Source organism: Amphiprion ocellaris, chromosome 3 (assembly GCF_022539595.1).
Source record: "Amphiprion ocellaris isolate individual 3 ecotype Okinawa chromosome 3, ASM2253959v1, whole genome shotgun sequence".
Classification (NCBI taxonomy): domain Eukaryota; kingdom Metazoa; phylum Chordata; class Actinopteri; family Pomacentridae; genus Amphiprion; species Amphiprion ocellaris.
Genome location: NC_072768.1, coordinates 40,496,892 through 40,521,980, shown reverse-complemented (window position 1 = coordinate 40,521,980; position 25,089 = coordinate 40,496,892). Strand labels below are relative to the sequence as shown.

The 25,089-nt window shown below is 42.0% G+C and overlaps 1 protein-coding gene across 2 annotated transcripts in view; it reads left to right on the top strand.

Moving 5' to 3' along the window:
* The first annotated feature begins 12,404 nt into the window (after positions 1 to 12,404).
* Positions 12,405 to 25,089, top strand: part of bmal1a (basic helix-loop-helix ARNT like 1a) — a 52,236-nt gene continuing 39,551 nt past the window's right edge. For both annotated transcript variants that reach the window (XM_055009201.1, XM_055009200.1), the window contains exon 1: positions 12,405 to 12,559. The gene's annotated coding sequence lies outside the window, so the exon portion shown is untranslated. The remainder of the gene's footprint in view (positions 12,560 to 25,089) is intronic.

The following is a 25,089-nucleotide window of genomic DNA, read 5'->3' as shown; positions in this document are numbered from 1 at the left end:
ACTGTTTTGCTACATTTAGCTTACTATAGGCTGGAATATACTTTCCGCACGAACGAGCCGCGCGGAAATCAGCTGCACGGAAATCCGTGCGACAGAATGTGTGCACATACTCTGTGCGTATCTGCTCCCAAACTGCAGGGGGCAGTGTATCCTAAACACACGTCTACCTGGTCTACTCTAGTAATAAACTAGTGAAGAAGAAGTTTGCTTCCAAACTGCAGGGGGCAGTGTAGCTCAAACACACGTCTACCTGGTCTACTCTGGTACTAAACTAGAGAAGAAGAAGTTTGCCATGGTTTACACCACTTACAACATGGCATTTTACCGAATAAAAGCATTTCAGCAGTTAGTTTCAATTTCACACCATGAATAGTTCATAACCCGGTAACCACGGTGATCTCTGTGTGATGAATCGTATAAGTTCACGTATTTCTAGACTTCAGCTACTAGTAGGTCCTGGCCCTCCGCCATGTTTTTCCGTGCGGCTCCGTCCGCGTAGGTTAGAAAAATGTGGAGGTGTGCGGAGCGGAAATTTTCCGCATGGAAAGGCCGCTGGAGGGGGCGTGGGTGTGAAAATGACGTAATTTTTCCGCACGGAGCCGCATGGACCTCGCGGACGCGGCAAGCATAAAACAAGTTTTAGGCAAACATACTGCCATGCGTTTCTACTCAAAGCTAACAGAGTAGGGTTAAACTCTGCCGACACCGAAGAGCTACGGCGCCACGGTCTGCTCCAGAGACCTACTCCATCACCGACCCGCACTGCCACAACTCGCCCGCAGTGGAGGGGACTTTAACCATGCGGATCCAAAGACTGTGTTTCCCAATATGCACCTGCACATAGACTTTCCTACCCAGGGAGACAACATACTGGATCTTGTTTATACTACCCAGAGAAGAGCCTACTCATCATATTAGCGACAGCAAAGACACTCAGAGCCTGTGGCAGGGATACAGTCCATAACGGACTACAAGCCTCCACAGCAGACCCCTGACTGCACCATCTCTCTGCTGAATGAGATGAATGACTTCTTCGGCCGTTTTGAAGCAAACAACAGCACCCCTGCACAGAAGACCACACCTCCACCCAGTGACCAGGTGCTGTCACTGTCCCCGGAGAGCCCTCAGCAGGATCAACTGCAAAGTTCCAGGTCCTGACAACATTCCTGGTCGTGTATTGAGAGACTGTGCTGGGGAACTCATGGATGTCTTCACAGACATTTTTAACACATCTCTCAGGCAGGCTGTTGTCCCCACGTGCCTCAAAACAGCCACCATCATCCCGGTACCGAAGAAGTCATCCCTCTCCTCCTTCAACGACGACCGCCTGGTTGCACTCACCCCCATCCTGATGAAGTGCTTTGAACACCTAGTCATGGACCCCATTTTTTTAGCTTACTATGGATTACATAGTAAGCTAAAAGTAATAAACAACTAGCTATAATAATCCATAGTTAGCTAAAAGTAGCAAACAGTTAGCTATAGTAATCCATCGTAAGATAAAAACAATAAACAGCTAGCTGTAATAATCTATAGTGAGCTAAAAAAAATAGCTATAAGTTGGCTAAAATAATCCATACTAAGCTAAAAGTAGAAAACAGTTAGCTAACATTATAAATAGTTGATAGTAGTTAACTGTTAGCTAAAATAACAAATAGTGAGTTGAAAGCAGCTAACAGAATTGGGTGTGGAGGCAATAGGAATTTATTATTATTTGTTGTTTTTTTTTGCAGTTTGTCAAGCGTAAAGGTGTTCAGTGAAGAGCTGGTTTTTAGTCTTTCCTTAGAGACTGAACAGAGTTTGGGAACTAGTTCCACCACCAGGAACCACAGAGGACAGGAGCTATGTATCGGACCTGTTGTGGAGGTTGGATCAGGAACCTTTGGAAACACCTGGATGTGTTCTGGCTCCGCCCACCTTATCGAGGACCATCAGACCAGACTACTGTGGACCTGGGGCCGCCAAATATCCCATAATGCATTTAGACCAACAGCAAAGGCCGAGGAGAAAACTTTCAGAGGAAACACAAATATTTCTGGGAATATTACTGTTACTGTGACACAAAATGTAGTTTTCAGATTATTTCAGGTGAGAAAGTAGTTATAAAAACTTCAAATCTGTGGTCAGTTTATCAGATAAAACCTGATTAAAAATTTGCTCCAGCGGTTTGGGAGATGTGAGCGTCCAGGTTAGACGGTTATGACCAGATCAGCCCCACTGTAGAGCTCCTCATCTGGACCAGACTTTAGAATCTGCTGCTGCTCTGATGGTTCTATAGCGGTTCTCTGACGGTTCAGTAGCAGTTCTGTGACGGTTCTATTGCGGTTCTCTGACGGTTCTATAGTGGTTCTCTGAGGGTTCAATACCGGTTCTCTGACGGTTCTATAGCGGTTCTCTGACGGTTCTATAGGGGTTCTCTGACGGTTGTATGGGGTTCTCTGATGGTTCTATAGCGGTTCTCTGACCGTTCTATAGCGGTTCTCTGACGGTTCTATAGGGGTTCTCTGACGGTTCTATAGCGTTTCTCTGACCGTTCTATAGCGGTTCTCTGATGGTTCTATAGCGGTTCTCTGACCATTCTATAGCGGTTCTCTGACGGTTCTATAGCGGTTCTCTGACGGTTCAATAGCGGTTCTCTGACGGTTCTATAGCGGTTCTCTGACGGTTCTATAGCGGTTCTCTGAGCGTTCTATAGTGGTTCTCTGATGGTTCTATAGCGGTTCTCTGATGGTTCAATAGGGGTTCTCTGATGGTTCTATAGCGGTTCTCTGACCGTTCTATAGCGGTTCTCTGACGGTTCTATAGCAGTTCTCTGACCATTCTATAGTGGTTCTCTGACGGTTCTATAGGGGTTCTCTGATGGTTCTATAGCGTTTCTCTGACCGTTCTATAGCGTTTCTCTGACCGTTCTATAGCGGTTCTCTGATGGTTCTATAGCGGTTCTCTGACCATTCTATAGCGGTTCTCTGACGGTTCTATAGCGGTTCTCTGACCGTTCTATAGTGGTTCTCTGACCGTTCTATAGCGGTTCTCTGATGGTTCTATAGCGGTTCTCTGATGGTTCAATAGCGGTTCTCTGACGGTTCAATAGCAGTTCTCTGACGGTTCAATAGCGGTTCTCAGACGGTTCTATAGCGGTTCTCTGACCATTCTATAGCAGTTCTCTGACTGTTCTATAGCGGTTCTCTGACGGTTCTATAGGGGTTCTCTGAACCCTCTTTTCGACCGGGGTGGAGCCCGTTCGGAGTTGGAGCCGGCGCCCAACTTGGCGCCGGTTTTTTGTGTTTCGACCACCGGAGCTGCGGCTCCGGGCTCCAAAAACTGGGGCCGTTTCGGGCACCAACTCGTTGCTGGGCCAGAGGTGGCCAGAGTTGAGAGCCGAGCACGTCACGGGCAGAGGGTGGGGTGACATCTAAAAACATCTAAAAAGATAAACATAGATATGGTCATCAACTTATTGCGCGTTTAACCGCTAAGTAATCAATGCAAGCGTAGTCGAAGCTAAGTAGCTAAGCTAACGCTAGCACGTTTACTGTTAAGTATCCAAACGTCTTTGATAATTACCTTTCTTCTCAAACGTGATCGCCGGGCATTGGAACGGCGACGCCGATGGGTAACCCCTAATAGAAGGTTTTGCTGTTCAGCGATGGCGAGACACACTAGCAAAGCCATGAACACCACTCCAAAGAAGTCCTCCATTGTTGTTGTGTGGGTTTCCGTACGGCGTGAACACTGTTGAACGGCTACGTATGCAGTGATGTACACACGTTTTGTGGTGGCGCAATGACGCAGCTCCAACTTTGCTCCTTCTGAATGGAAACACAAACTGGTTCTGGGGCGGCACGAGATTTGAACCAAAAAAGCACTGGCTCTCAACTTTGAACCAACCTAGCACCTGGTGCTCTTTGGTCGAAAGCCTCTATGACAGTTCAATAGCGGTTCTCTGACGGTTCTATAGGGGTTATCTGATGGTTCCATAACGGTTCTCTGATGGTTCCATAGCGGTTCTCTGACGGTTCCATAGCTGTTTAACAGGGATATTAGTCATTTTATGTTTATCAAACCGTCACGCTTTGGCCTCACAGTGTATTTTTTTTATTGTTCAGAGAAAAATGGGTTTGAAAGAAGTTAATGTTCATAACTTTATTTTGTTAATGGTTTACTGTGTACTTCTGAACTATCGTCTTGTCTTCATTACCTGTAGAACAACTTGATTCTATTCTTATGACTATTACTGTGCATTAAAAATAACATTTAATCAATGTTTTATTGGAGGAACATCTGAAGAAACCCAGATCCTCCCTAACTGCTGGGAGACTCCACAGACAGAACATCAGCAGCTCCATCTTCAGCATCTGGACCAGCAGGATGCTGTTCATGGAAACTGAAGGATAGAAAACGCTGAAATGTAATTAAGTAGTTTACAATTAAATATTATTCAACTGTGTTCACAAAATGAACTGAATTATTGAAGCCAGGATGAAATGTTCCTCGAATCAGACCTGGTTGATCAGATGCTGCTGATGTTCGGAAAGGTTTCTGTTTTATTACCTGACAGGCAGAAGAAGAGCTCACCTGTAGCAGCTCACCTGTAGGAACTCACCTATAGGAACTCACCTGCAGCAGCTCACCTGTAGCAGCTCACCTGTAGGAACTCACCTGTAGGAACTCACCTGTAGGAACTCACCTGTAGCAGCTCACCTGTAGCAGCTCACCTGTAGGAACTCACCTGTAGGAACTCACCTGTAGGAACTCACCTGTAGCAGCTCACCTGTAGCAGCTCACCTGTAGGAACTCACCTATAGGAACTCACCTGTAGCAGCTCACCTGTAGCAGCTCACCTGTAGGAACTCACCTGTAGGAACTCACCTGTAGGAACTCACCTGTAGCAGCTCACCTGTAGGAGCTCACCTGTAGGAACTCACCTGTAGCAGCTCACCTGTAGCAGCTCACCTGTAGGAACTCACCTGTAGGAACTCACCTGTAGGAACTCACCTGTAGCAGCTCACCTGTAGCAGCTCACCTGTAGGAACTCACCTGTAGGAACTCACCTGTAGGAACTCACCTGTAGCAGCTCACCTGTAGCAGCTCACCTGTAGGAACTCACCTATAGGAACTCACCTGTAGCAGCTCACCTGTAGCAGCTCACCTGTAGGAACTCACCTGTAGGAACTCACCTGTAGGAACTCACCTGTAGCAGCTCACCTGTAGCAGCTCACCTGTAGGAACTCACCTATAGGAACTCACCTGTAGCAGCTCACCTGTAGCAGCTCACCTGTAGGAACTCACCTGTAGGAACTCACCTGTAGCAGCTCACCTGTAGCAGCTCACCTGTAGGAACTCACCTGTAGCAGCTCACCTGTAGCAGCTCACCTGTAGCAGCTCACCTGTAGGAACTCACCTGTGTTCAGGTTCTGAGTAAAGCAACTGACATGAAATATTCTCTCATTAATCAGTGATGATGTTCAGCATCCAGAAGTCCTGGTGATCACAATGTGTCGTGATGTTTGTGGATCTGTTAGACTATAAACCTCTGGATGTAGAATGTAGACTAATGTATTTATTATTATTATTATTATTATTATTATTATTATTATTATTATTATTATTAATAATAATAATAATAATAATAATAATAATAATAATAATAATAATAATAATAACAATAAACCTCTGGATGTAGAATGTAGACTAATGTATCTATTATTATTATTATTATTATTATTATTAATAATAATATTAATAATAATAATAATAATAATAATAATAATAATAATAATAATAATAATAATAATAATAATAATAATTTTGCCATGAAACAGGAAGTGCTGTCTAACTGGCCTGTCCATGCTCCAATCTGCCTCAGACTTTACATGTGTGAATAGAGTCTGAACCTGATGACATACAAAGGCTGGTATACTTTGACTTTTATTATTTCCTGAGCTCTCAGTCAGTGTTGCTGGTTTTCCTCTCAGACTGGCTGAAGTCCACAAGATGAGTGATTCTGAGGAGGAGGAGATTCCAGCCTCCAGCTGTCTGTCCATGAAGAGTGACTGGTCCAAGTGTCCTGGAAACATGTCAGCTGAACCCAGAGAGAGTTGAATGAAGCACATTTCACTGGGTTTTGATCACATCATGTTGAGATAAACTGAAGATAAATCCAGGTTAGTCCTCAAAGGTCCAGCAGCAGCTGTGATTGGACCAGAACCCGACCTCTGATCCATCCTGGCAGCAGCAGCAGCTGTGATTGGACCAGAACCTGACCTCTGATCCATCATGGCAGCAGCAGCAGCTGTGATTGGACCAGAACCCGACCTCTGATCCATCCTGGCAGCAGCAGCTCTGATTGGACCAGAACCTGACCTCTGATCCATCATGGCAACAGCAGCTGTGATTGGACCAGAACCCGACCTCTGATCCATCATGGCAGCAGCAGCTGTGATTGGACCAGAACCCGACCTCTGATCCATCATGGCAGCAGCAGCAGCTGTGATTGGACCAGAACCCGACCTCTGATCCATCATGGCAGCAGCAGCTGTGATTGGACCAGAACCCGACCTCTGATCCATCATGGCAGCAGCAGCAGCTGTGATTGGACCAGAACCCGACCTCTGATCCATCATGGCAGCAGCAGCTGTGATTGGACCAGAACCCGACCTCTGATCCATCATGGCAGCAGCAGCAGCTGTGATTGGACCAGAACCTGACCTCTGATCCATCATGGCAGCAGCAGCAGCTGTGATTGGACCAGAACCCGACCTCTGATCCATCATGGCAGCAGCAGCAGCTGTGATTGGACCAGAACCTGACCTCTGATCCATCATGGCAGCAGCAGCAGCTGTGATTGGACCAGAACCTGACCTCTGATCCATCATGGCAGCAGCAGCAGCTGTGATTGGACCAGAACCTGACCTCTGATCCATCATGGCAGCAGCAGCAGCTGTGATTGGACCAGAACCTGACCTCTGATCCATCATGGCAGCAGCAGCAGCTGTGATTGGACCAGAACCCGACCTCTGATCCATCATGGCAGCAGCAGCAGCTGTGATTGGACCAGAACCCGACCTCTGATCCATCATGGCAGCAGCAGCAGCTGTGATTGGACCAGAACCTGACCTCTGATCCATCATGGCAGCAGCAGCAGCTGTGATTGGACCAGAACCTGACCTCTGATCCATCATGGCAGCAGCAGCTGTGATTGGACCAGAACCCGACCTCTGATCCATCATGGCAGCAGCAGCAGCTGTGATTGGACCAGAACCCGACCTCTGATCCATCATGGCAACAGCAGCTGTGATTGGACCAGAACCCGACCTCTGATCCATCATGGCAGCAGCAGCAGCTGTGATTGGACCAGAACCTGACCTCTGATCCATCATGGCAGCAGCAGCAGCTGTGATTGGACCAGAACCCGACCTCTGATCCATCATGGCAGCAGCAGCAGCTGTGATTGGACCAGAACCCGACCTCTGATCCATCATGGCAACAGCAGCTGTGATTGGACCAGAACCTGAACTCTGATCCATCATGGCAGCAGCAGCAGCTGTGATTGGACCAGAACCTGACCTCTGATCCATCATGGCAGCAGCAGCAGCTGTGATTGGACCAGAACCTGACCTCTGATCCATCATGGCAACAGCAGCTGTGATTGGACCAGAACCCGACCTCTGATCCATCATGGCAGCAGCAGCAGCTGTGATTGGACCAGAACCTGACCTCTGATCCATCATGGCAGCAGTAGCTGTGATTGGACCAGAACCCGACCTCTGATCCATCATGGCAGCAGCAGCAGCTGTGATTGGACCAGAACCTGACCTCTGATCCATCATGGCAGCAGCAGCAGCTGTGATTGGACCAGAACCTGAACTCTGATCCATCATGGCAGCAGCAGCTCGTCCACATGGATCGTTCTACCTCAATTCACCAAATGTTCCACATCTGAGCGTCTCCAACTTGACTGATGTGTTTTTAAGGTGTGAATATTGAGTTGATCTGCTGTAAAATCTGGGCTCAAAGGTAACATTAGTTTTTCAGTTCAAAGTTCTTAAAGAAGGTGGTCTTGAGGATTTGATGTGTGGTTTTGTTCCTGCCAATCTGTGGATGGATGTCTGAAATAATGACAAATAATGTAGCTGCAGTCCTGAAGTTTAATCTTGTCATTGATGTGAACATCTGGTCTTCAGTTGTTCAACCTGCTGTGATAGAATAATACAAAGCAGTTCTATGAGGGTGAAAGTTTGGTCCAAACATCTCCATGTTTCTATTCTGATTCTCCACCAAGCATAAAACATTCATTTCCAGCCTGAGACGCTGAATTATTTTCCTGTCATTGGCACCAATAGAAACTTTAAAAATGTAGAATTTGGTTCCAATCAGAGGAGCTTTCTCAGTAAAATGAGGTTTTGTGCATTTGTGGCCAACATCAGGACGATGACTGAGCAGGTTTGATAATGAAATCTCTCCAATAGTGTGCCAGCTGGAAGAGTTCCATCATATTATTGGTTAGATTTGCTGTAATTCCAGCAACATGCAGGAAACAGAGGCTGACTCCTGAACACAGACTCTGATTCTGAGCTGAAAATCCACATTTGATTCTCTCTGACTGATATCTGCCCACTTGGAGTCTCACTTCCAGGTTTTCAGCCCTTCATCTGTTTGTGGGAATTTGACATGATGATCTTTTAGTTTTGTGCTTCTACTAGCATCACCTCACTGTTGGAAATAATTCAGTCTGACCTTTTTAAAACATCTGGATGAAACATAATCCTGACTCATCTTGTAGAGAGCAATAAGAGCCTTTAAATAAAGTCTGTCTTCACTTGTGTTAGAGCTGATCGTTGTCAGGACTTTATTTCATCTTGTTTTTTACAGTCAAATATCGAGGGATGAACACCAATAACAGCCCATAAACTGCTCTTTTACTGCTCAGTTGATTCTTTCTGTGTTTTTCTTTATTCACATATTCATCATGTGTCATTTACTGTGAACTTATTTGTTCATCTCTGTCATTCATTCCAAGCAGCTCATTTACAGACGCTGATGTTCTGAAATGTAACAGCGCCCCTCGAGGTCACGATCTGTAACTGCAGATATCTATTTTATTTTTCCATCTGTTGTAGTAAAATGTCATTTGTACCTGGATGAGTTGTATCTGTGTGGACCTGACTGTTAGTGTGGATCATAATAGGCCAGACTCTGAGCAGCTTTCTCCTATTTAGTCCTGATATGTGGTGATGTTGTGACCAGCATCGAGCACCAAAGCCTCACACAGACTGGAAACTCCTCAGCTGAACAGTCTGAGTCGTCTCCATGAGAAAAGCAAAGCTGTGCTGTGTGAAGGACAGATGCTCTGATCACTTTGTGTTGAATGTTTTTATCTGGATCAGATCTCTGAACATGATCCTGGTGTCAGAGCTCTGCCCTTTCAGCTCAAATATTCACTCTGCATTCATTGTTACTCCTTTTATTCTTGAATAAATTACAGAGACCAATTCTGTTGCAGTGTGACTGTTTTTGCTGCAGCTCATCCAGATTTTCCACAACAAATCACTTGTTGTCAGCATTGGTTTGTCTGTCTGTTAGCAACATTACTCAAAAATGGAATGATGGATTTGGATGAAACCAACCAGCAGGCGTTATCAAATTGATGCAAATACTGCTGAAATAAGTATGTTAAATAAGTAAATATCATTTGTATTTGTCAGCCAATCCTAAACATGAGTTGTTCTTATTAGCTGTCAATCACAACATGTGATCTGATATGTCTAGTAGAAAGGGGAAAAGATTTAAACTGAAATAAAGTCAACCTTATACACTTTGAAGAAACCAAATGCTAGATATGTTAAAAATGTGTCTTAAATTTAGCGACAAATTAGATTAAGACTAGACAATGTCTCTCTTATGCACTGTTTATGATTACATTATTAATTCATCTAGAACAGAGTCAGAGTCCAGATAATTTTATTTATTGTCTTAGATTTGTGGTTTTATTTTTGATGCTCTTTATTTGAGACATTTCTTACAATAATTCTAGAATTCCAATATTTGGATATTCCTAAGAATTAAGGATCTTCTTATCATCTTAAAATTAAAAGACTAACTACATCAGATAATAATTTGTCCAAAAAGGTAATTATTGTGACAGGTGTACCTCTTACTCAGATATATAATACTAAAGCAATATTCATAGTATGTGGACCAGAGATAGTCTCTGATTTACCTTTCACTGTCTGAGCTCTGCATGCCTTCATTTCTTTCTCTTTCTCTGAACTCTTCCTCCTCCATCTCCTCTCTGGGATGCTCTTCCTCCTCTCTTCTTTTAGGCTGGGAAAAGCTGCTGATGGTTCCTTCCTCTTCATTCTTTACTGTCTCCTACAAGAATCACACTGACTGAACTGTTTTTTCCTTTGATAATTTTCATTATTAACTATGATACAATCTGATGTGTACAATTTAAACATTTAAAGAGATACTAAACATGTAAACGTTTTTTTCAGCTGTAAACTGAATGATATGACTGTACTATGATGAAACACATCAATGTTTGTGTTATTATGACCTTGACATCAAAATTATAAAAAGCAGCATTAAACAAGCAGGATGTAGTTTTCAAAGAGCGCATGAAAACCTGGTGTGACTGGGGGTTTGGTTACACTTTAATGTCATGTAAAGTCTTATAAAGTCTTGAATGTGTGATTTCTTTTGACTTACAGTCTGTTGTCAGAACCACAGGTTGTAATTATCAAAAAAAAGAGACAAACTTCCACAGACGATCCCCCACCATCCTTCTGTGGCTGTTCTCTAACATTAGCTAGCTACAGAAGTAAAAATTAGCAAGGCCCAGGCTCACTGGAAACCGTGGCTCGTCTCGCAAGCAAACACTTTATGTGAATTTAGACACTATTAGCATTTAATACATAGTGAACAGTTATATTAGCATGTAGTTTAACCCAGTCTAACTAGTGTGCCACACCGAAGTCCAGCTGTCATCCACATGAGTGAGGTCTAAGATCAGCCCCCTCAGGGGGGCGTGTCACCTCGTATCTGTAGCAGCATAGACTGTACAGGACCTGACGTCTACATGGTGCATTCGAAAGCACTCGGACATCGGAGTTTCACTCGTTATTCGTCTTTCCTGGACTTTCGCTCTTTACAGCCGGCCACAAACTTTCATATGCATATTTTTGAATTAGATCGTTCAGAACTGGGGTGGCAGCCGGGGTGGCAAGGCATCTTCTAGGGGTGGCAGTTGCCACCCTATGCCACCCCAGTAGATCCGCCCCTGCAAGAAGTGTTAGCTGTTTGACATGGGAGTCTACAGACAGAGACTGGTCAAGAATTACAGGTAGATTTCTAAGGCAGTGTTTCACACAGTCTCTTAATGGCCCTACATGATGCTGCTCAATCGATGCTATCCATTCCTCAGGGTTAAGTATAGAGCTTCTGTTTAGCTTGTGTTGAAGTGAAGGCAGTTGTCAGACATCCAGATGTTAATGGGCTACAAACAGTCATTTAAAACTGATCATTTGTTGCTGTCTTCAGGTTTAAATGAGTAAAAACCTCGACGTCATCAGCGTTCTTTCACTCTTTGGCCACCAGAGGACAGAAAATCCCATTCTGTACTGATGCTGCTTCAACATAAAGAAGGAAATGCAGCTTCTCTGAAATCTGACTGATTTTACCTTTAGGCTAGTTTCCGTCTGTGGCCACTAGAGGGCAGAATGAGCCAAATTCTGGTCTGTCAGACTGTTGTAGCTTGGCCAGTGCATCAGTGGTTAGCGCTTTGGCCTCACAGCCAGAAGGTTCTGGTTCTGGTCTCTCCGATTCTTTTAATATTTTCACCTTCAGTTCTTGTTCCATCTGATCACAGAACTTTCCTCCAGAACCTTTTTCTTTGTCTTTCTTTCTTTTGTCTTTGGTAAAGATCGAATCTTAAATGAAAGAACAGAAAAAATGGACATCATATTTCACAAAAGTTCCAGGGTATGTAAACCTATGAGCACAACTGTATGTATATATATATGTATATATATGTATATATATATATATATATATATATATATATATATATATATATATATATATATATATATATATATATATATATATATATATATATATATATATATATACATATATACTATACATTTATTTAAAGCTTTAGAACCCGTTAGGACCCGTTAGAACCCAGTAGAACCCATTAGAACCTGTTAGAACCCAGTGGAGGGTGACCAGGCAGCTGTCCAGCTCAGTTAAACCTTCCTTCCGCTCTCCAAACACACTCCACCAGCCTCTGCATTCCGGTCTACTCGGCCGCTCATTGGTCTGTCGCCACGTCCGTCATCTTCTCCTGGCCCAAACTCGCGTATGATTGGCCAGAAGGACAGCCACGGCGGTAGCGAGAAGGCAATTGGCCGAAAAACTAGGTTAGTGGTCCGACAGGCATATGACGGTGGAGAGAAACTGGGTCACAGATTGAGGACCGTTTATGTCACACTTGTGTTGCTGTTACGGCGAAGAAAAACCTTTCAATGGACGGACTCCTCTCACCGGAGCTCCTGTGAGTATTAACCGACCACCGCACCGACCGCCGCCGTGTCGAAGCCGCCGGCGTGCGGCCGTGCTGGGGTTTAATTCCGTGATGGATACCGTCGATGTTTTCCAGCGCTGCGGTCGTGTCAGCGGTTTGTGGGGCAGCAGGACGTTAGCTGGCCGGTCTGACAGTTAGCTCTGGAGCTAGCAGCTGGATGCTAATGTAAGCTAAATGCAGCGGCGGATAAAGGCTGGGGAAGCCGAATATAGTGTGTGGGGGCTAGCTGTAGCCGCCGCGGGGCTCCGGTGCCGCTCGGTAAGTCCCGGTTCGTGTGTTTGCTAAATGCTAACTGAACGTGACCTAAGTGCGAACGGGAGAGTTAGCATGCTAGCTATGTAAACAGGCCGCGGCAGGTCTCCGGCACACGGCCCCTTCGACAGCATCACGCTGGCCGGCCGGACCGCCATTAGCACGCTGAATGTGGATCGGAACCTTCACCGACGCTCGAACCGCTCCGTGTCCGAACCCCGGGGACCCGGGTCCGGTTACGAAATATCGTGACACGGTGCTGGCAGCGGCGGTGGAAACGAGGCGACCGCTCGGTGTCTGCAGCTCGGTCCGGGGGTACGACCAGCAGGGTCCCCGGTGGGCTCCAGGCAGGTCAGAGGTGGCAGATTTTATTGGTATATAGCCTTCATGTAACGGTTGGTCCAATTATCAATTATTTCTGAAGTAATCGGTTAGTTGTTTGGTCTAAAAAATGTCTTAAAATGGTGAAAAATGTGGATCAGACTTTCATCAAACATCTTATTTTGTCCAAATATATTCAGTTTATTGTCATAAAGAAGGAAAGAAACCAAGAAATATTCAACTTTAGAGAAGCTGTAATCAGGTTAGAGCAGTTAATCAATAAGTTTATGTAAAATGTCTGAAAATAGTGAAAAAGGTCATTCAGTTTTTCCAAAAGCACAATTTGACATCCTCGAGTGTCTTGTTTTGTCCAAATATATTCAATTTCCTGCCACAAAGCAGGAAAGAAATCTTGAAATATTCATTTTTAAAGTGCTGCAAACGTAGAATTAAAGTTTTTTTTCTCTTTTAAAAATAGATTTAGGCTGTAATATGTCAAAAAATGGTGAAAATGTGGATCAGAGTCTCCTCAAACATCTTATTTTGTCCAAAGCTGTTTACTTTATTGTCATAGAGGAGAGAAACCTGAAAATATTCACCTTTAGAGAGGCTGTAATCAGAGCATTTATCAGTCTGCAAAGATTCGGGTTAGAGCACTTAATCGATAAGTTTATGTAAAATGTCTGAAAATATTGGAAAAGGTCGTTCAGTTTTTCCAAAAGCCCACTTTGACATCCTCAAGTGTCTTGTTTTGTCCAAATATATTCAGTTTACTGTCACAGAGGAGGAAAGAAGCCTCAAAATATTCACATTTTTAAACATTTGCAATCATAGAATTCAGCCTTTTCCTTGAAAATTTTTCAAAATGCTGGAAACATGAAATTAGGATGTTTTTAACCAAAATACATAATTTTTTACTGGACTATGTAAATAACTATTTTAAACGCAGTCTAAAATGATTGGGATGATTTTTGTGCATATAAAGTGAAGAATCCATTAAAAAAAATGACAAATGAGAAGCAAAATGAAAAAATGGACAAATGACAAAAATCAGACAAAAAGACAGAAAACAACAAAAACGAGACAAAAATTAAAGCTGCAAGCAGCGTTGGACGGGTCCTCGCATCCTTGCTGGTCGGCGAATCCACACATGTCCACCAGGTGGCGCTGTGACCGAGAGTGCATGTCGGCCTATGGATGTGATGAGGGCCGAACTCTGATCACACGTGTAAAATTTCAGGCAGATTGGAGCATGTTCAGGCTACTTATAGAGCTTTTCCTGTCCATCCACCAGGTGGCGCTCTGACCGAGAGTGTACATTGGCCTATGGATGTGTTCAGGGTCGGACTCTGATCACACGTAAAATTTCAGGCAGATCGGACCATGTACAGGCTAGTTATAGAGCATTTCCTTCCATCCACCAGGTGGCGCTATGACTGTGGCTGTATTTCAGCATGTGAATGTCATCAGGGCAGGACTCTGATCATACATGTAAAGTTTGAGGCAGATTGGAGCATGTTTAGGGCAGTTACACAGCAGTTGATGTTTCATGGCGAAGCATCAGAATTCAGGAGGCCGCCATGGCCACGCCCTCAGACTTAAGGTGAGCATTTTGATAACTTTTGATCACCCATGCCTGGAGTACATCCTGACCGAATTTCAGCTCTCTCGGTGTTACCCTGTTTGAGTTTATAGCTTTTGAAAATGTACAGAAATGAGCCACAATCGTCAAAAAGTATGACATATATTTCAAAATGGCTGACTTCCTGTTGGGTTTTTGGCATGGCTGTCAGTTACATTTTTGTGCGTCTTGAGGAGTTACATAAGCCTACCAAGTTTCAGAACTGTAGGTCACACATACAGCCCGTAGTAAATGTTTGAAATTTTCCAGGTGGCGCTATGGAGCCATTTTGCAACAGTCATGGACAATTTGTCTAAAATATCAAATATTTCAGCAGTCCTGATGTGTGTTGCAATTTTGGTGAGCATATGAGCGTTCCTAACCTGTCAAAAAGTACTTTGTTTATTACGGCAACGATGTGTTGCCGTGGCAACAGAATTTTATGAATTGTCAAAATCTTCACACTGTGGCATCGACCAGGGGGAAACACTGAGCTGACCAATTTTCAGGATGATATGACAAAATTTCTGGCAATGGTAGGTGCAAATGTAATGACAATTTTTTCCTGTTGCCAATAGGTGGAAGTATTTCTAAATTTATGAGTGTGGATGTGTTCAGACCCAGACTGGTGTCCATCACATCAAGTTTGGTCCAGATTGGACCATGTCCAGCTGAGATATAAATAATTCAATTTTCAGGGCGAGAAATCGAAATTCGCCGCGGCGCCACAGACACGCCCCTTGACGACGAGTCGCCATTTTCTCTGGGGATCATCATCAATGTGTTCTGGCTTATGTCACCACATTTGAAGTGCATTTGATCAACCTACTAAGAATAGGACATCAAAATGTAAAAAAATGTCCATTTCCTGATACCACAAGGTGGCGCTATGACTGTCAATGTATATAACCACATGAATGTCGTCCAGGCCGCACACTGATCATACATGTAAAATTTCAGGCAGATTGGAGCATGTGCAGTTGAGTTAGACACCACTTCCTGTTTCATGGCGAAGGATCAATAATTTTGGGAGTCGCCATGGGCACGCCCTTTGACTGTTGCTGAGCATTTTGATAACTTTTCATCAGGAAGCAGTGTTGCATATACTGGCCAAATCTGGTGTCTCTCCGACTTACCCCCGCTCAGTTATTAATTTCAAAAATTTCAAAGCTAATTCAAGATGGCCGACTTCCTGTTGGGTTTAGGGCGTGGCCGTGAATGACTTTTTTGTGTTTCCTGATGTGCTGAATATGCATCCAAAATTTTGTAGCTGTAGATGAAACGTCGTGCAAGTTGGCCTAATGACCAAATTTTCAATTTTCCAGGGGGCGCTATGGAGCCATTTTGCCACACACATGCACAACTCCCATAAAATATCAAATTTTTCGCCAGTCCTGATGAGCATGCCAAGTTTCACGCGTTTTGGGGTATGATAAGGCCGCCAAAAGTGCGATTGAACCGGCGGGCAAAGAAAGAATAATAATAATAATAATAATAATAACAATAACAATAACAATAATAATAATAATAAATAATTCCTTGCATTTCAATAGGGTCTTCGCACCATTCGGTGCTCGGACCCGAATGACAAAAACGAGAAACAAAAATGAGACAAACAATATGAAGTGAAACAGACAGAAAATTTTATAAAGTTACAAAGTGAAAAAAATGGACAAAAATGAGACAACAAAAGAAACAAAACAACCAAAACGTAGACAAAAAACAGAAATGGGGCAAAAAGGAAACACAAGCGACAATAACAGGAGACAAATGACAAAAATCAGACAAAAAAACAAAAACAAGACAAAATATTACAAAAATAAGACAAAAGGAGAAAAATGAGACAAACGACGAAACAAAAAGAGATAAAAAGTTACAAAACAAAACAAATGGACCAAAATAAGTTTAAAAAATTACTTTTTCTAGACTTTGAGGAGAGTTCTCTGCTGTGGATTCATCGTCTGGAGCTTAAATATTTCACTAGTTGGTCTGTTATGGGGCTGCACAGTGGTGTAGTGGTTAGCACTTTCACCTTGCAGCTAGAAGATCCCTGGTTCGCGTCCCGGCTTTCCCGGGATCTTTCTGCATGGAGTTTGCATGTTCTCCCTGTGCATGCGTGGGTTTTCTCCGGGTACTCCGGCTTCCTCCCACAGTCCAAAAATATGCTGAGGTTAATTGATCATTCTAAATTGCCCGTAGGTGTGAATGTGAGAGTGATTGTTTGTCTATATATGTAGCCCTGTGACAGACTGGTGACCTGTCTAGGGTGTCCCCTGCCTTCACCTGAGTCAGCTGGGATAGACTCCAGCCCCCCCATGACCCTAGTGAGGATTAAGAGGTGTATAGATGATGGATGGATGGATGGATGGATGGATGGATGGTCTGTTATGGTGAAGAAACTGTTGTTGAAAGATTTCCACACAAATGGTTTCTGTTTCAGCAAAATCTGTAGTGGAGCCTGAACAAACTCTGTCTTTAAAATAAAGTTAAAAAGAAAGGAAAAAGTCAGAGAAGATTATTTTCTCTCAAACACCTCGTGTAGATTAATCACGGATAATGAGACTCGTGAATTTATGGGTTCATCTTCACGATGCTGAAACGATCCAAAATGCTGATTAATTTAACAGTCAACAGCAGTTTGATTCATCTGCAGATTTTTATGGAACGTCTTTTCAAACAGGAAAGAGTGTTTATGGATTTATTTAAGGACTTGTTGATTTAGTTTTGTGTAGATTTTGAGAGGTTGTTGTTGCGTTTTATATCAACTAGATCAGAGATGTCCAACTGATCTTAGTCCAGGTTCCACATCCAGTCCAGTCTGATCTCCAGTAAAACCACAGCAGAATAACCTAGAAATAACCACAACTCCTGATGGTTCCTTTGTTTTAGTGCAAAAATGTTCACATTTAAAGAATTATCTTTTGACTTAAACATCATGAACAACCTGAAATTTATCAAGAAAATAAATTCAAGTTTATCATTTCCACATTACAACTTCCAGATCACAAAGTGTCTCCAAAGGAACACAACATTTAGTCATCTGGAACTGAACCAGAGAGATTTTACTGGAGGATCAACACCACAAAAGAAGACAAAAAAGACAAAAAACAACAAAAACAAGAAAACATATTACAAATATGAGAAAATGACAAAAAATGAGACACAAAACGAGTCAAACGAGAAACAAGACGGCAAAAACATGAGACAAATGACGAAAGTCAAACAAAAAAGACAAAAAACAAACAAAATATTACAAAATGAGACAAACGACACGAAATGAAATGAGCCAAAAAATTTGATTAAAAAATAATTATAAAGTGAAAAAAATAGACAAAAAACCCCAAACGACCAAAAATAAGACAAAATACACAAGTGAGACAAAAAGGAAACACGAAACAACAAAAACACGAGACAAACAACAAAAGTCAGACAAAAAGGACAAAAACAAGTACTACAAAAATGAGACAAATGACGCGAAACAAAACAAGATTTAAAAAATGACAGCAAAAGACAGAACAAAAAAATAGACAACACAAACGAGACAACAAAAACACAAAACGTCAAAAACGACACTCAAAACATTGAATAAACACAACGACACAAATGAAACAAAAAAAGTGAGACAAGGGAAACAAAAACAACAAAAACATGAGAAAATATTACAAATATAATACACAAAACAACAGAAACTAGAAACAAAATGAGACAAACGACATGAAAAAACAAAACAGACGACAAATGAGACAAAAAACTACCAAAAAATAGACAAACACAAGCGAGACAAAGACAAACACCTAGTCAGACACCCCTATACTAGATTGTTAGATGTTCAGGTGTTTGGACTCCTGTTGGTCCTGTCAGTCGTTAACCTTTTAACGAACTGCTGACAGGTAGTGAATCTACATCAGAGCTTTAACCGTTATTTAATCTGCTGAGTCATTCTGAGCCTCTTCATCAGAGGAGCTTCTTTATTCATCTGTTGGAGGTGTGGTGTGGAAAAACTGCCATTTTTCTCACCAATGTTGCATTTTAGACTTCAATTTAATATTTATTGTGTAATTTTTCTACTCTTTAGTGGTATTTAAGGCCTCTAAAAGCCTCTTTTGGGGCATTGAAAGCCTCTAATGGGGTATTTAAACCCTCTTTTGGGGCATTTTAAACCTCTTTTGAGGCATTTTAAACCTCTTTGGGGGCATTTTAAACTTCTTTTGGGGCATTTGAAGCCTCTTTTGGGGCATTAAAAGCCTCTAATGAGGTACTTAAACCCTCGTTTGGGGCATTTTAAACCTCTTGTGGGGCATTTAAAACCTCTTTTGGGATATTTTTAGCCTCTTTTGGGGTGTTTAAAGCCTCTAATATGGTATTTAAGACCTCTTTAGGGGCATTTGAAGCCTCTTTGGGGGCATTTGAAGCCTCTTTAGGGGCATTTGAAGCCTCTTTTGGGACGTTTGAAGCCTCTTTTCGGGCGTTTGAAGCCTCTTTTGGGACATTTGAAGCCTCTATTGGAGCGTTTAAAACCTCTTTTAGGGCATTTAAAACCTCTTTTGGGACATTTGAAGCCTCTATTGGAACGTTTAAAGCCTCTTTTAGGGCATTTAAAACCTCTTTTGGGGTGTTTAAAGCCTCTAATATGGTACTTAAGACCTCTTTTGGAGCATTTGAAGCCTCTTTTGGGACATTTGAAGCCTCTTTTGGAGCATTTGAAGCCTCTTTTGGGACATTTGAAGCCTCTTTTGGGACATTTGAAGCCTCTATTGGAACATTTAAAGCCTCTTTTGGGACATTTAAAACCTCTTTTGGGGCATTTAAAACCCTCTTTTGGGGCATATAATGTCTCTTTTGGGGCATTTAAAGCCTCTTTTGGGATATTTAAAGCCTCTACTGGAACGTTTAAAGCCTCTATTGGAACATTTAAAGCCTCTTTTGGGACATTTAAAACCTCTTTTGGGGCATTTAAAACCCTCTTTTGGGGCATTTAAAGCCTCTTTTGGGATATTTAAAGCCTCTACTGGAACGTTTAAAGCCTCTATTGGAACGTTTAAAGCCTCTTTTGGGACATTTAAAACCTCTTTTGGGGCATTTAAAGCCTCTTTAGGGACATTTAGTATAGTAATAACAGCATATTTCCATTAACAGCCTCTGGCATTAAAACAGGTCAAGTATTCAGTTGTTTGCAGCTCAGGAGAAGATCAGTTTTGCACATTTTGTGATAATTAAAATCAGAATAATACTAAATAAATGCAGGTTCGGACTCGCTGTGTAGCTTTTATTCTCATTTAAACTGTACCTGTGATTCAGAACCAGTAGTTTTTAGTCCTCTGTTTTATTCCGTTCCTCCACCGTATCAGACGTTTTCTACCTTCTGCTGTGAACTTCAGACCTGAGTCGGCTGTGTTTTTGCTCCTCGCCAGGTAGCCGGAGCTTATCAGGACGGATCTGCTGCCACGAGGCGTTTCTGATAACGAGGAGTTTGTTGTGGATCAGCAGGTTGGCCGATCTAAAGAGGACAAACCACGTGACTGGAGATAATCAGGACCAAATCTGAGGAATTAACAGTGAATATTAGGAGAGCGGTGGATTTCTCTGTGTTTGGACACTTGAACTGATATGGAGGGTTTTGGTGCTGAAGGTGTCGTCTTTACTCTGCTTTTCACATATTAGTTATGATAATGTGCTAAATATTGTCCTCTTCTGGTGACCTTATTATGGATAGGATTTATTTTTTATTAGATTCTCCTTGCTTCCCTCTGTGTCCGCCTGCTTCCATTGATGATTATGTGTTATTTTTCCTCTTTAAATTCTGGACACTCCAGTATTTATTCCCAGTATTGTGACTTTGCTGTTTGCTGGTTGTATTGCTGAGCTCAGGGACCTTTTATTTTTTCTTTGCATTGCTTCAAAAATGTTCCCAGTGCCTCCTGAAGGTATTTTAGCAGCATCGAAATGATTGGAATCAAGAGTATATTATTTACTCAATAATAATTGACTTTATATATATATGTATATATGTATATATGTGTATATATATATATATATATATATATATATATATATATATATATATATATATATATATATATATATATATATATATGGTCAAAAATAACAGTAAAGTCAGAACTACTATACGTTTAATCCAGGGGTGTCAAACTCATTTTAGTTCAGGGACTGCTTTCAGCCCAGTTTGATCTCCAGTGCCCTCTTATGGAACATTTAAGGCCTCTTTTGGGATATTTAAAACCTCTTTTGGGGCATTTACGGGCTCTTTTGGGGCATTTACGGCCTCTTTTGGGGCATTTGAAGCCTCTTTTGGGGCATTTGAAGCCTCTTTTGGGGCATTTAAAGCCTCTTTTGGGACATTTAAAGCCTCTTTTGGGGCATTTAATGTCTCTTGGGGGCATTAAAACCCTCTTTTGGGACATTTCAAACCTCTTTTGGGGCAATTGAAACCTCGTTTGGAACGTTTAAAGCCTCTTTTGGGGGCATTTAAAGCCTTTTTCAGAGCATTTAAAGCCTTTTTCAGAGCATTTAAAGCCTCTTTGGTAGCATTTAAAGCATCTTTCCTGTCATTCAAAGCCTCTTTGGGGGCATTTAAAGCCATTTTGGGGGCATTTAACCCCTCCTTAGGGGGCGCCGCTGTGACTCAATGCAGGGTAAGCCTCTGATTGCATACATATGTTATACGTGTAAAATGCAGCTGTCCCTCTGTCTCCTTTTTGATTACCCAAACCAAAACGATCGCCGGTGGAATTACAGACTCCCTTGTTTTATTTGCCCCGACCTCATTCCCCTCTGTCGTCTGCAGCAGCCTGAACTTTAAATCCATGTCATGGTGAAGCATTATTTCCAGAGTTTGATCTGGAATGCAGCGTCAGACGCCCTGCAGGACGTATGAGTGGAGATGATGGTAATAAGTAACCACAATCCAGGAGCAGAGCCACGTTAAAGCTGCAGGATGTCGGCCTGGTGTGTAAAATCTGATAATGGGTTATTAAGGACACAATTATCGGCAGTAACAAAGAGACGTGACTCTTATGAAATTTATGAGGAAAACCTTTTGCATTACTCTGTCAGAACAAATAATAAAATATTTCAACAGATAATGCGATAGGAGGAGCTTCTTTAAGTTTCTTATCCTCTGAAACTAGCATACAAATGATAATAAGGCATCCATGTAGCACCACAAAGCTTTATTTACAATGGTATAAAGGCAGATCCAGTGATTTGGATGTGTCACCTGGATTATTTTGCTTTAAATTGTAATTAGATTAATTATTTAGCCTAAACATGCCGTGTGTTGTAGCAATGCGACAGGTGACGCCCAATAGATGGAATAAATATTAATTTACATTTCAGAAACTCACATTCTCTGCACCTCAGTACATGCCATTTGTTTTCAGCTGTCTGAATCTACCACTGTAACAGACTGTAGTTGAGCTTTATGTATGGATTAAACAATAAGGCAGAACAAGAACAAGGTCAGAAAATGTAGATCAGCTGCAGTACCTGGTTGTAGCTGTAGATTGCAATTCATTTGCCGTCTTTAACTTGAGTAAGTCAGACTCCAGGCAGTTCCTGTTTGCAAGCAAAGTTTAACTAGCAATGGGCACCATGACAAAGACTCCTGAAGAGGTTAATGACCTCTGAACAGAACTCCAGATGAGCTGGAGTCTGTAGCTGAGTTGGTTTTCTCACTAAGTTTCTCTTGTGGTACATGTTTGAGGTTAAAGGCAGTAATATCAGTACATGAACTGCTGTCCAGTGTACTGAAATCGTTTTAATGAATAATCGGTTGTTTTTTTTGCTTTTTACAGTAATTAGAAGCAATGCAGATCCACAACAAATTCCTGAATCAAAGGTTAAAACTGTGAGCTGAAAGAATGATAAAACGCTCCTGGAGCAAATATTACAAGCAGAATTAAATTAAGATTCATGTCCACCAGGGCTGGGGATCTTTGGGCTCCTCATTCGATAACGATTACGATTCAGGGGCTACGATGCAGTTATGAATTGATTATTGATGCATCTTTAATTTGTGTATATTGTAGAGTGTTGGGATGCTCGTGTCGGTGGAATAGGATGGGATGGGATGGAGTATCTGAGCTCCAACATCTGCAGCAGCGCATAGATTAACGTATAACGGGGCTCTGTTCCAGTTTGTTTCCACCGTCCACGTTGTAGAAGCCTAAATGTTTCCACACATTTGCTTTTTAACCAGAAGGAGCTGTTAGGATCTCATGGCGAGGTGGTTTTTGTGTGCGTGTCTGCTCCTGGTGCTCATCCCAAAGTGTCCTGGAGATGACACGTACCGACCTTCTTAGTTCCGCATTATTTAGAACCTTGTGTATTACTTTGACAGATACAAATAATCAAATTTGGATGTTTTTGAATCGATTCAGATTCGTCCATATCCGAATCTGCGTCTAAGAATCAGAAAGTTCCCCCCAGTGTCCACAGGACCCGTCAGTTTCACACAAGCATTCATTGTCTATGTGAAACCACGTTGCATGCTGGTTCTGTTCCATTGCATTTCAAACTGCGATCCGATGCGTCTCCCCGCAGCTCATTTGCATAAATTAAACTCGACTTCTACTTTATGCAAATTCGATGCAGCATGCGGAGGTCCAACGCTTCACGAAACTTTGGTGAAACGTCTCAACTGACCGTCGTTGAACTAAAACCAGGACAGATTCAGCAGATTATTTCTCACCTCAAATGTCTTAAGAAACACTTTTCGTTGAGCTGTTTTTGTAATACAGTTTTTCTCAATTGATAAGACACTGTTCCTGAAAAATAGCACACATTTCCCAACACACTGCACACTATTATTTGAACACAGTTCACAAAGTACTGCACACTTGTGTCAAAATCCCACTTTATTGTCAAAATCTGAACTTTGGTTTCAAAATTAAGACACACTAACCAAAACTAGGACACTGCACTGCTAAATACAAAACACTCTTCTCTCACTATGTTTTCACATGAAGTGTAAAAAAATGATACAGCCCTCAAAAATGACAACTTCAACACAAATGTATCCTACAAATGAATCAGACGGGGTCATTGCAGTGCCTGACTGTACATTATAAAATAAAAATAATGTTAGACAATACATACAGCACTGTATTGTACACAGTACAGTCTGCAGATATTTACACCACGTCTGCATCAATTCTTTCAGCCTGGTCAGACCTCAGGACCTCATCAACATCACTAGCTATGTTTTCTCTGGACAGAAAGATCTAGTGTGTCTGATCCATCCCTGACATGCATCAACAGAAACATCACCACATGCCAAGACCACTGATTGATAGAGATTTTCCCAAAGTATGGCTGCTGCTCATAGACCTTCCACCTCCATGTAGAGAAGAATTCTTCTATAGGATTCAGAAAAGGAGAATATGGTGGCAGAAAAACCACAATAACTTGAGGGTTCATATTGAACTATTCCTGAATCAATAGTCCTCTATGAAAACTAACATTGTTCCAGATGTATTCATGTGTATCATCAGAATCCAACTGAAAAACTCTCTGGAACAAACGCACACCAAACAGAGAAAAAGTCAGTCATGTTCACTTTCTGTAATTTTACCAGCACTTGTGAATCAGAATTATGCATTAGATTTTTTACAGTATTCTCAGAACATTTCTGACTGCTTGTATTGTTCCAGTATAGACATGTCACTGAAGTGACAAACAACATTTACATACATGTAAACCACAGTAAACCTGAAACTATTTACTTTATGCACCATCCTTAGAGTCCTGAGAGTTTAAGTCTCATTTTGAATGAATTCTGTCCAAATGAACATATATACTTTGCCTAACTTCTCAGCTAAAAAATCCTAATGTGTGTGTGTGTGTGTGTGTGTGTGTGTGTGTGTGTGTGTGTGTGTGTGTGTGTGTGTGTGTGTGTGTGTGTGTGTGTGTGTGTGTGTGTGTGTGTGTGTGTGTGTGTGTGTGTGTGTGTGTGTGTGTGTGTGTGTGTGTGTGTGTAAAAGACCTCTGAGCTTGCATTGTGATATAGGGGATCTTTTTAAACTTGAAAAAATGTAGGGAAAAAGAGAAAACATACACTGGACCTTAACAACAGATTACATTGTGAACAGCTAATTCTGCTTCCCAGCAGGTTTTATAGTGTGCAGTTCATTGGTAAAAGTGTTTTCAGTTTTGACCTGTTGTGTCTTAATTGTGACAGCAGTGTTGGAACAGTGTCCCAATTCTGCTTCCTAGTGTTCACTTTTTGAAAAATGTGTGCTACGAGTGAAAAAGTGTGTTCAAATGAGCAAAAAAATGTGATCAGTCT